This window comes from Homalodisca vitripennis, chromosome 1, assembly GCF_021130785.1.
Source record: "Homalodisca vitripennis isolate AUS2020 chromosome 1, UT_GWSS_2.1, whole genome shotgun sequence".
NCBI classification, from domain to species: domain Eukaryota; kingdom Metazoa; phylum Arthropoda; class Insecta; order Hemiptera; family Cicadellidae; genus Homalodisca; species Homalodisca vitripennis.
Window position 1 is genome coordinate 29,292,784 of NC_060207.1, and position 12,574 is coordinate 29,305,357.

The following is a 12,574-nucleotide window of genomic DNA, read 5'->3' on the forward strand; positions in this document are numbered from 1 at the left end:
AAACGCCTGACCCAATTGGTGCCAAAGCCGTGATAATTCCATCATATATAATTCGAAAATATCTGTCACTAAAATATGATTCCAGAATATCATACATTGAGGATGGTAAATGGCGTTTACATTTAAAAAGCAGACCAGGATGCTACACCTTATCAAAAGCTTGAATGTTTGATATTGTAACAAATTCTATGGATTTGTTCCAAAGTAGAATGATATTTCGGAAACGAATCTGGGGATGCGGAACTAAATCACTGGTATTAATGTATTCAAGATGTCTTAGGAGACGACCTTTTCAAACAAAATTCGAGTGTTGAAGTTTCATTTGGTGGTAAGAAACCTCCACTGAAAGTGTGCGGACTATCAGTTGCTAAGGTTAAACAGTACGCTTGTTTGAAAATCTTACTCTCGACTTTAGACATATTGCTGTAAAATCAAGGCGTTATCGTTATTCAAAAGAAGATCCAGTATTCATAAAAGAAGATGTCCAAAGTCTATTGTAAGAGGTATTATTGAGCCAAGCTGCATAAAATGTTTAGTACTATAGACCTCAGAAGTGTGTACCATGAAATACCTATTGAAAATAAGGGCATGCTTATATTGCTAGTGGGCGCCTTTATCAATCTGGTAGAATACTTTTTGAAATTGTTAATGGCGCCTTCTGTTTGCAAAGAAAACTTAATTCTATAATACAAAATGAAGGACTTGAGTGTACTATAGCATATTTAAATTATGTGACTATTTGAGGGAAGGGCAAAAATGAGCATGATAAAAACTTTTTAAAAGATTTTTAATACAGCTTAGAAGTACAATTTAACATTGAACTTCTGTTGTGTATTGATGAAACCAACAAATAATTATTTAATTTTACCAATGTTTGAGTAAGATTTCTTGAGATTGATAAGATTAATCTACTTGGATATGTAATAACAAATAAAGAAATTCTACCTGATCCAGATCGTTTTCAGCCTCCTACTAACCTGCATCTTCCTCATGATGTTCAATCATTGAATCGAACGCAAGGTATTTTTGCTCACTAACCTGTTTTCATAAAGAACTTCTCAGAAAAAATACAGCCTCTTTCATCCTCCAAATGTTTTCCACTACCTCATGAGGCAATCAATTCATTTCATCAGTTAGAAACGATATACTCTTTGCTATTAAAACACCTATCTGGAATAACATACCATTTACTGTGGAAACCGATGTAGGTATCTAACTTACAAATCGGATCGACTCTCTAACAATCAGGTCGACCTTTCATTCTAAAGCCTTATCCAAGCCTGAAAGAAATAATTCATCTATTGAAAAGGAAGCCCAAGCAATAGTCGAATATTTAAAAATAAAAGTGGATGCACTACCTCATTGGTCGGCCATTCCATCTCATTATACCGATCAAAAATCAGTTTCTTTTATGTTTGACAACAAGACATTTGGGAAAGCAAAAAATGAACAGATATAGCGATGGCGTTTGGAATTACCTTGCGTTAAATATGATGACAGTGGTTACCGTCCGGGGAAGGAAAATGGGATTGCATACACAATGTTAAAATTGTGTGGATCCATAACTGGTAGATCAAATTTAGTTGTAATTCATAGGAATCTGTGTCATCCAAGTATTACCAAATTCTATCACTGGATTAGAACGAAAAACTTACCCTTTTCACTAGAAGAAGTTCGCCGCACAATAACGCAATGTCGAGTTTGTGCAGAATTTAAGCCAAGGTTTTGTAGGTATCAGGCTACCTTAATGAAAGCAACTGTACTTTTGAACGTTTAGACATATATTTTAAAAGCCCTATCCCAATTGCAAGTCATAACAAGTATATACTAACTATAGTAGATGAGTATTCACGGTATCCTTTTACTTTTCCCTCCCGTGATATGGGTATGACCCATGTTGATAAGGGATATTGCCCCGTAACACCTGAAGCGGTTATAACCACGAAACATGACCAATGTGAATTAGAAGACCAAGTGCTTGAGGTTGGAGAAATTAGTTCTTCATATCAAAACCAACAAGTTTCACTTGAACTATCAAATGACTTCGGTCGAAGAAGACACAGATCCGACGAAGATCCTGGACCAGACAATAAGTCATGAGTCAACAGACATATCCAAACTAAACTCAGTTGCATCTGGCCCTCTTAAGTTATTGGCAAAGACCAAAATACCATAATGACTATGTCACTTTCTAAGGTGGGAAGAATGATATAATAGTTTTGATAACATATGTTGTTTAAAACAATACAGTATACAGTTAATAATGCTCTCACCTGTATTTGACACTTGTTTGTGTTTTCTGAAATGTATCAGACTTCAAAGTTTATTAAAACCTATATTTAGGTAATTTTATATAGCAGTTTTATTTTATTACGATGTATATCCCGAATTATCCCATCTTTGACTTCATTTGGCGTAAAAGATGGAACAGGCAATGTCATTTGATGAGGGAAGTCTAAAAACTCAAATATTTCACTGTCCTCATTTGAGTGTCTAATTGTGGGTATGGTTGAAACACACGGGAAAAGTGATGTAAAAAAGCATACGCTTTTTCATTACTGCTCTTGGGCCATGAGCCATCTCCATTTTGTATTGGTGGAATGTGTGCTAATGGTCTGTTAAAAACTTGGTAACTTTTCACAGAGAATAGTCAGTCGCATTAGTAGCAACAAGATTTGTTGTGTATTGGTTATACCAACCAATCATTATTTAAGTTTATCAATATTTTAGTAATATTTATTGAGGCTCGGTTAAGCCTTGTTTTAACTTCATTACTTATTGTACTCTGCCAAAGGTGCATAGGTCTACACTTTTCTGCTACAAGTCTTCTTATATATACCGAAGAGATTATCGGTACATTATCGGAACATCCCAGGGTTGTTTGTGAGATATATCAGGTATTGTTGCTCATTGTCCAAGCGACGTTCTGAATAATTGTGGTGAGGTGATTAACAGCTTCTTTCAAGGCATCAAGGAATTTTAAAGGAATCTTGGGTTGGGTTCACCATTATAATTAATTTCCTCCTTAAAGATGCCCCAGTCAGGTATTTTATTTCTGTCAGTTGGCCAATAAGTAGGTTCACCAGTTGAAAGCCAACCTAGCTGGTTCCCATATCCCATATAATATAAAGCCGCATGTGTAACTGACTCACTGACTGATGTATATATACAAATTCTAACGTACTTCTAGAAGTGCTGGAAACTTGAAATTTGGCACGCGGGTACCTTTTACCGTGTAACCAACAGGAAAAGTCTGAAAACCGGGAATTTTTACTTTTAAACCCCTCAAACACTTAGAGAAATTTCGCGCATTTTTCACCCTTGCAGGCCTTTTTTGTAAGCCCGATAGCGGGCGAACCGTTGGAGCTAGCTCGGATCTGACGAAAAATTATCAGTCAGGAAGGAAGTGAACTACAAAAAAGGTCTAGTGACCTTTTGTCCTATCTCTTGTGGTTAAGCGACAAAACGCGAAAATATTTGACATTCCAGACATTTTTTCACTAAAAATAATGTTTCGAGCCCGATAGCGGCCGAACGGTAGGTCGTAGCTCAAATCTTATTAACCCATCAAATTAGAAAATTGCGTGATCTACAGAAAAGGTATAGTGACTTTTTGCTCTATCTCCATTGGTTTGGCCGAAAAACGCATTTAAGTGCAAATATTTTGTAATTTTCATGTGAGAATTTAGATTTCGGGGTCAATAGCGGCCAAATCATTGGTCGCAGGTCAACACACAATTTAAGTGTAATTTATGAAATTACATGATCTACAAAAAAGGTCCAGTAACTTTTGGCCCTATCTCCATTAGTTAAGCCGCAAAACGCGATTATGTGCAAATTTCTTGTAATTTTCTTATAAGAATTTAGATTCCGAGCCCAATAGCGGCAAAATAATTTGTCATAGCTAAAAAAATACTGAATACAGGATTTAGAAAATCTTGTGGACTACAAAAAGGTATAATAACGTTTTGCCCTATCTTCAACGGTTTGGCCGTAAAACGCGTTAAAATGTAAATATTTTTTATTTTTACGTGGAAATCTTGTTTCTTGAGTCGATATCAGCCGAACCGTGGATCGGAACTTAAACCTTTATCTCTTAGTAACTAGAAATATATGAGATCTATAAAAAAGGTTTAGTAACTTATTGTCTTGTATCCTTTAGTAAGCTTGAAAATCTCTTTCGAGGGTAAAATATTTATCGTGTTTATTCAACACCTAAAAAGAACTGCACAGTTTTGGTGTTTTAAAATTTTGCTATTATGATTTGTTCAATTCATTCTGGTTCCGGATTTAACATATATTACTACGTTACCGAGTGACTACCCCACTCGGGAATTGGCTGAGCGTTAGCGAAGGTAAATAATAATTAGGAACAGAGTGAATTTTATTTATGCTCACAAACACAACACCCTCCGAAAGAGACCCACGTGAGTCTTAACCCCCAGTAACATTACCCCCTTCGGAATTTACTTGTATGACCAGCCAGATAACCTCCTGAGTAAATTAAACCCCCTGATGTCTTAACCCCCTATAACATTAACCCCCGCTGGAATTTTCTTCTATGACCATATAACCTCCTGAGTAAATTAAACCCCCTGATGTCTTAACCCCTGGTAACATTAACCCCCCTAGAATTATTTTCTTGTATGACCATATAACCTACTGAGTAAAATAAACCCCCTGATGTCTTAACCCCCGGTAACATTAACCTCCTGGAATTTTCTTGTATGACCAGATAACCTCTTGAGTAAATTAAACCCCCTGATGTCTTAACCCCCGGTAACATTAACCCCCCCCCTGGGAATTTCCTGGCATGACTAGATAAACTCCTAAGCAAATTAAACCCCTAAAAAACTTTAAAAAATGACTGAAGATCGGTTTTTATTATATTTATACTAAAAAAATCACGATAGCTGACCAGTGCAGACTTTTCTTCCATGCTCTGTACCGGCTAAACAAGAAGTCGTAGCTCCAATCAGAGGGCAAAATCCTTCAAAATTAAATTTCCGACATAAAAAGTCCAGTCACGTTTTGTTGTAACTCCAACGGTTAAGCCACAAAACGCCCTCTAACTCAAAAGTTTGGTTAAAATTAAACACTCTACTTTCCACTTCCTGGGAAACCTAATCTCAGATTTTAGTTATCACCCAATTCTTTTTTGTTTCATGAATTTTTTAACACGTCACTTAATTTTTCGACGAAATCCATTGATTATTTGTATATATTATACATCATTTGGCTGAGCGCCAGCGAAGAATTATAACCCACGAAAAAGGATACAGTAGGGAAGACGAAACTTGAAAACCACAAGTCCGAATTTAACCAATAACCAAATCCCTCTTATCCCCGAACGTAAGGCACTTACTTCGGTGGCTGGGGGTGTAGTCCCCAGTGAGCCGAAGGCGAGTATAGCTTTATACAATTCTTGACCTCTTGATGTTGGACAATCTGGAATCCCACATAATATTTTTAGCATTGTGATTACCTCCTACCAAGAACCTCCCCCAAGAGCAAAAAATAAGTCATTACATTGATTTTGGTGAATTGTGCAGGAAGGAGGACAATATACTGCTAGCGACGTAATATGTCCATGTTGAGTTTAATTTTCTTATTCATTAGAACAGCTGATCCCCCACATGCTCTACCTTTTGGATGGTTTGTAGAGTATAGAATAAAGTTTGGAACATTGAAATAACTTCTAGAAGTAAAATGTGCTTAAGATATTAAGTACATTTATATTTTGTGTTGAGTTTATGAAAAAGTTTGGTACCTTGATAATGTCTAATCAAGCCGTTAGCATTCCACGAACCAATTTGAAGCGTGGAATTCATTAATTATTTAATTTGGAAATGAGCGCTGTTAATAAAATAGCTTACCTATTTGTTGTAACTGTTGCATGAACATATTTTCAAATTTATTAAGGAAACTGCGTAATTCCTTAGTCAAAGTGGACTCACTATTAGGAGGTTGAGGGGTCGCGTAGTTTGCAGTAACATTAACATAGCTTTTATCAGTACTTGACATGGTTGTCCTATACTCAGATATTATGTGTTGTCCACTCACTTGGTTGCTGAGAAACTGTGTTGACGGTTTTGGCCACAGGTTTGGTAACAGTACTAGGCTGGTGTAACTTCTTTTCTCTGGTTAAGGAAATTCCTTTTTTGGAGGTGTATATAGAACACCTTTGTAGTTAACAGGGGGTTTTCCAGAGCAAAGACTACAAGTTGTCGGTGTTGTATTGGGCTAGGGACACGTAACTGAGTCATGATTTTGTCCACATTTAACATAATGAAACTGGTATCTGCAGTTCGTTTTTGTGCCTTGTTGACAGCGTTTGCACTGAACAATTTCATTTTTAAGCGTGGAGGCTAAAAACTAACTTGAACATTAAGTAAATATTACACTTCAAAAATTTCTTTGTTGGACATATTAGGCTCAACATTTATATAGAACAACGAAAGTGGTCTTACAATGACTACCATTAACTATATATTCCTAAATTTAAATCCAATGTTTTCAAGTGAATTTTTAATATCAGTGATGTCAGTAGATTGATGAATTTATATTTTTAATAGTCAATAAAAAGTAGATGGAGTCCTCCATTCAAACGTTCTTGTAAATGTAGTCGTTGTTTAGTTGCCACTGGCAGTACAGTTAAGATGGGCACTGTGTATATAGCCTACAGAGTGTTCAGAAAAGGGCGTCACAAACTTCTGATAGCTAAAGCTACATGAACCAAACTTTGCACATGGATTGTCATAAATGACAGGAAGACAAAAAGTAATAATTGTTTGATTAGTTTTAATAACAGCAAAATGGTGCTTGTTTAACATTTTGTTATGTACAAGAAACCAGTATCGTTATAAAAATTTACAAATTACCATATTTTGCAATATTATTATTATCCCAACGGTACTTTTTTTAATGCATTCCGTCAACGCATAAGCGAATACGACAACTTTACAGATATACTTGTAATTGCAAAACAATTTATATTTATATTTATGTTGTTTGGCTTGTATAGATAGCGCAGTAATGATGATACAAGTGCAATATTTAAATAGCGATGTTGGTTCTTATTGGTGTAATGTTTCTGTAAATTGGCGTTGCCGTCATAAGTATAAATCAAGAGTCAAGAATAATTTATTTTCCTCAAATGTAGGTATAAACAATACATAGCTTACAATAAATCCATTCTATGCCAAATATTAACCCACACAAAGGGAAAACAATAGGGCTTCAAAGGCAAGCCTGTTATGAGGTTCCTTCATATTTAATAACACAACCTGCTGTCATCAGAATTAAATAATGGTACTATACTCTTTAGATATAATCAGTGCAGTCTTAAATAACAATTGATCTTTGTAAAACTCAAACTAGTCACAAATAGATAAATACAATTTACAAAAAAAATACAATACACACAATTTATATAACAGATAAAATGACCAAAAAACAATAAATAATACTTTTATCACCCAAGAAGTTATATTTAATCAAGCAGATCTTCTATGTTGCTTATGATAAACAGCCATTTTAAAATGCCCTTCTTAAATTTGTTAAAATTGCTTACATTTTTTAAATCTAAAGATAGCAAGTTGTACATTTTTGGTGCAATAAACATATATTTTTTTATAAAAGGTTATGAATGGTTTAGGGACATAAATATTTTCCCTACTTCTTAATTTATTTCTAAACATATTCATATTTCTTGGGGAATTACCACTCTGTTTGTAGAATGCTGCCATAACTTTAAAAACAAAAAGATGTCTTAATGGTAGAATTCTCAAGCTAAGGTACAATGGCCATGAATGGTCAGAAACTTTTTTTCTTGTCATAACTCTAATTAGATATTTTTGCTGGATTATCAGTGGCATAAGTTTGCTGATGTAAGTTCCACCCCAGCATACCAATGCATACTCTTACCTACTTTGTGCTAACGAGAAGTAAACAGATCTTAAAATATCTGGAGGACAAAGTTCTCTCAAAATATACATAGTTCTTATAACATTATTTAGCTTATTTTTTAATTTTTAATTTGTATACTCCAATTTAATCTTCTGTCTACATATAACCCCAAATATTTAATATACTCACAATCAACAATGTTTACACATTTTTTGTTACATTTACTTGACCTACCCAAACAATCAATGCAAGGGTAAGTTATACTACAACAATCTGACTTTGCTCCTACTAGAGAGAAATTGATACACACAGTTTTCTCAGGGCTTAGTAGCAATTTGTTTTCAGTAAACCACCATTCTAGAGACGCTAAATCATAATTCATATCCAACTCAATTTGATTCAAATTCCCAGCAACGTACGTAAGAGCTGTATCATCAGCAAATGAAGTAACATGCCCTCTAAACTTTTCATCACACAAATCGTTAATAAATATTAAAAACAAAATTGGACCCAACACAGAGCCCTGTGGCACCCCATGTTTAGCACACTAATATTACTAATAAAAATTTGAATTTTTACACATTGCATTCTGTTTTGGAGATAACTTTTAAACCAATCACGTCTTTTACCCCGAAACCATACTTTTATAATTTATGTAACAGTACATCATAATTCACACAATCAAACGCTTACCTTATGTCTAAGAATAAACAACTAACTTTTTTACCTAAATTGATGTTAATTTTAACATTATTCATAAAATGCAATAATGCAGTCTCTGTGCTTGTACCCGCTTGGAAACCAAATTGATTTTTGCTAGAGGCTTGTTTTTTCTAGGTACTTTAACACTCTTTTTTTAATACCTTTCTCAAAAAGTTTTGAAAAGGTGCTTAACAACGATATTTGACAATAATTACTGTAGTCTTGCTCTGCCCCTTTTTAAAAAATAGGAATCACTATGGCTGTTTTTAATGCATCAGGGAAAACTTCTGTATACAGACTTAAATTTATAACAAATGCTAGAATCTTCGTTATGTTTGAGTAAATGTTTTTAACAACCAGAGAACTTATGCCATTAACCCATGTAGTGTTACTTTTTTTAGATTGTAAATTAGACTAACCACTTCCTCTTTAGACATATAATCAACAAACATAAACTGCCCCTGTAGATTACTATTAAACACTTTTCCTGCTTCCAGGTTATAAATGCAGTCATGTTTTTTTCGTGCTGATTTAAATGATCAACAACAGAAATGAAATAGTTATTAAAGGCATTTCCAATCTGTAGCTTCTCTTTAATGAGAACATTATTCACATTCAAATACAAATTTGTATAATTTTTATTAATATTTATACCTGTAACATTGTTTATTACTGGCCAAAGTTTTCTTAGCGTCTCCTGTACAGTCCTTAAACAACTTTCTATAATAATCATGTTTAAGTTCTCTTATCTCTGAATTTAACTTGTTCCTATATTTTACATAGTAGTTATAAAGCTTAACATTATGAGGGTGTAGTTTGCACTTTTTATACAGCTGATTTCTTTTGTTTATTCGATTACGTATTGACTCAGTAATCCAGCATTTTAGTTTTTTAACTTTAATTTCTCTATTATGTATAGTTTTACTTTTTTTAATAAGCCCACACAAAGTAGATGTAAACAGATCAAACGCATAATTGGTGTCACATGAACAAAACAATGTTGACCAATCCTGCCTTTTAAGTAAATTGTTTAATTTATTATAATCAATAAATGAGTAGGAGACATTTAGAAGAAGTTTGCTCCTTCATTTGTGTCTGAAACCAGACAACAGACATACAGTGATCTGTTATCTGAGCATCAATAACTACTGATCCAATCATATCACGACTGACATCCTTTGTCCTAACGAACATATTATGGTCCAGACATGTAACACCTGCACCTGCAATCCTAGTTGGTTCATTTATAAAGGAGCTGAAACCATTACTTGCTAGGCACAACTTATACTTATCAAAAAGATTAATATTCATGTCACCAGCAATTATACAATTTCTTGCACTTTTAAAAGTTTGGTTATTTTCTAAGTAAAATTGAAATTCATCTATAAAATCCAAATTTTTAAACTGGTGATATCTATACAGTACAAGAATATTAAATTTACAATTTATTGCTTCGAAATCAATTCGAATAACATCAGCAGTATTAAATTTTTCAATAAAACATCCATTATCATTTTTAAATGACAATAAATAGCTACTCCTTTCCCCCTACTATCATCATTACAATTTGTTACTAATTTATAATCATTTATCTGATAAAAACTGGTTTCACTGCTAGTTATCCATATTTCAGTCAGAACAACCAAGCCAGGAATTCTTTCACATACAGACAGCTCACTAACAAATTTATTAAAATTACATCTTAGACTTCTGATATTTTGATTCGTAATAATTAAACAATTGTTTTTACTCGTACTACTATTAAATACATCTTTCAGATTTGACATGTTCATAAATTTTTATCTACATACATAAAAGCTAAAACATGATACAATATTACAGTAGGCCTACTATAGAGAATAAAAAATACACCTGACACTAATAGCATTGTACTTTGAACCAATTTAAGCTCCACATCCCTATATACATAACAAAAAATTACAACATAAATACCACAACCTAAAAAATTTGGTCTAATATAAAGGATAACATATAAATACTAGGTCTACATTTTTAAATTTTTAACTTTTCAAGGTCAGCCTGTGCAACCAATCTATCACTGGAGCGTTTTCCTCCTTTCTAACAAAAATCTTTCCACCTCGCACCCAGACATACTTCAAGCCTCTCTCACGCTTTAAAACTCTCGAACCCGGGCATGTAGGGTCCTCATTGTTGGACATTCATTCATTAATGTAGACTGTGTTATCCGATGGCATGTTTATGTGGCGTGTCGAAAAATCTTTCTTTATACGTCGTTTTCTTAGCACTTCCTCTGCATCCAGCCTCCTTACGAATTTGACGATAATGCCAGGCGGTCCATTATTGTGCTGTTTCTTTCCAAGTCTATGACAGGCATCAATCAGAGTTTTCAATTTTAATATTAAGTGCATCATCAACCTTTTTCACTATACTAAGCTCATCTTCGTTTGGTTCAACCGGGATTCCTTGAATTTCAATACAATTTTTTCTTGAGTATTGCTCACACTCAATTAGACGTCACGTCGCTCCAGTTCTTCACACTTAATTTTTTAATAATAAGTTCTCAGCCTGTAGTCGTTCAAAATCTTCTCTGAAGGACTTAAGTTCATCAGCCTGGCTTCGAAGCAAGTTTGTATTCTCAGTAAGCTTCTCATCCATATTAGTGCATTAAACTCATATAGTATGTATTAAACTCCATGATTGAATTCTTTTTTAATCATTTTTAATTTCTTTTAGCTCTCTCATGACATCTTCAAGAGAAAACTTACCTGATTCAATCCTAGAATCAATACCTACTTAAATTTCTTTTCCTATCAACAGAACAAGGATTACATCTCCATATCAAACCATCAGCAGACATACAATCCAGATCTGCCTTACTCATCTTGTAGCAATTTGGATGAAATTCATTTTTACATTCCTCACATTTTAACTTAATGTTTTGTTTTGGTGTAAAGGATTTTAAACAAACTCCACATTGAGACATTATAACGTTGATTGAAGAAAATAGGCACAAAACAATAATTGTTCACTAATTCAATTATATATATTTGAATACACTAATTAAATAGAACATAAACCACTATCACTTAAATTAAATAGCATAAATAACCTCCTCAACAGACATGAACAAGCAAAACTGGTGACAGACATGTTTAATGATAAGAACCATCCCAGTCAAGAGCTGGCTCACACCTGAATGATAAGTATTATTGATGATATAATTTTAAATAAAACGTCTGACATTATTTTAGCTGAATATTTAAATCTCACCATGTTTTAGAAAACAATAGAGCACAAGAATGTTATGATTACATTTATATAATTGATTATTAACGCTATTATAAAGATCATTATTAAGAGCATTAATGAAATTTCACTGTGAGCTTTCCATCAGCAGTACGTTAGGACTCAACCATAATTGAATATTATGAGTAGGTTACTATAATTGGACACTTTTAAGAACTATGATAAATTACCACATTTTACTATAAGTTGCAGGCTAATAACTTTCATGTCGTACAACGTTTAAGAAAAACATTGCTGGAAATGAACTGTGAATTGAAGTTATGAGGTTATAACAAATTTAATGTTTATTATGTTATTTCCCAAATAGAACTTGTATACAATAGAATATAAATTTCATAACAAATAACATAATTGAAGTTACTCTATTAATGCAAAGTAAAAGTATTGGAGAAAAATTCACTTAAACGTAAGCGCGAGGATTTATAGTACAAAACTTTCATTATATTTTTAAGAAACCATCCAAGGCATGGAATGCCAATCACATTCCTTACATTCAAGTGTAATGGGCGAATGAAGTTTGTTATAACAGTAACAATAAAAAACTAAAACATTATTACAAAAACATTACAACAACAATATTCCAAAACTTTCTAAAACTAACAATTACTATAGACAAACAATTTTATTAATTCTCTTATAATCTCGTGTTAAACAGCCTAAAAACGTCCAATATTTC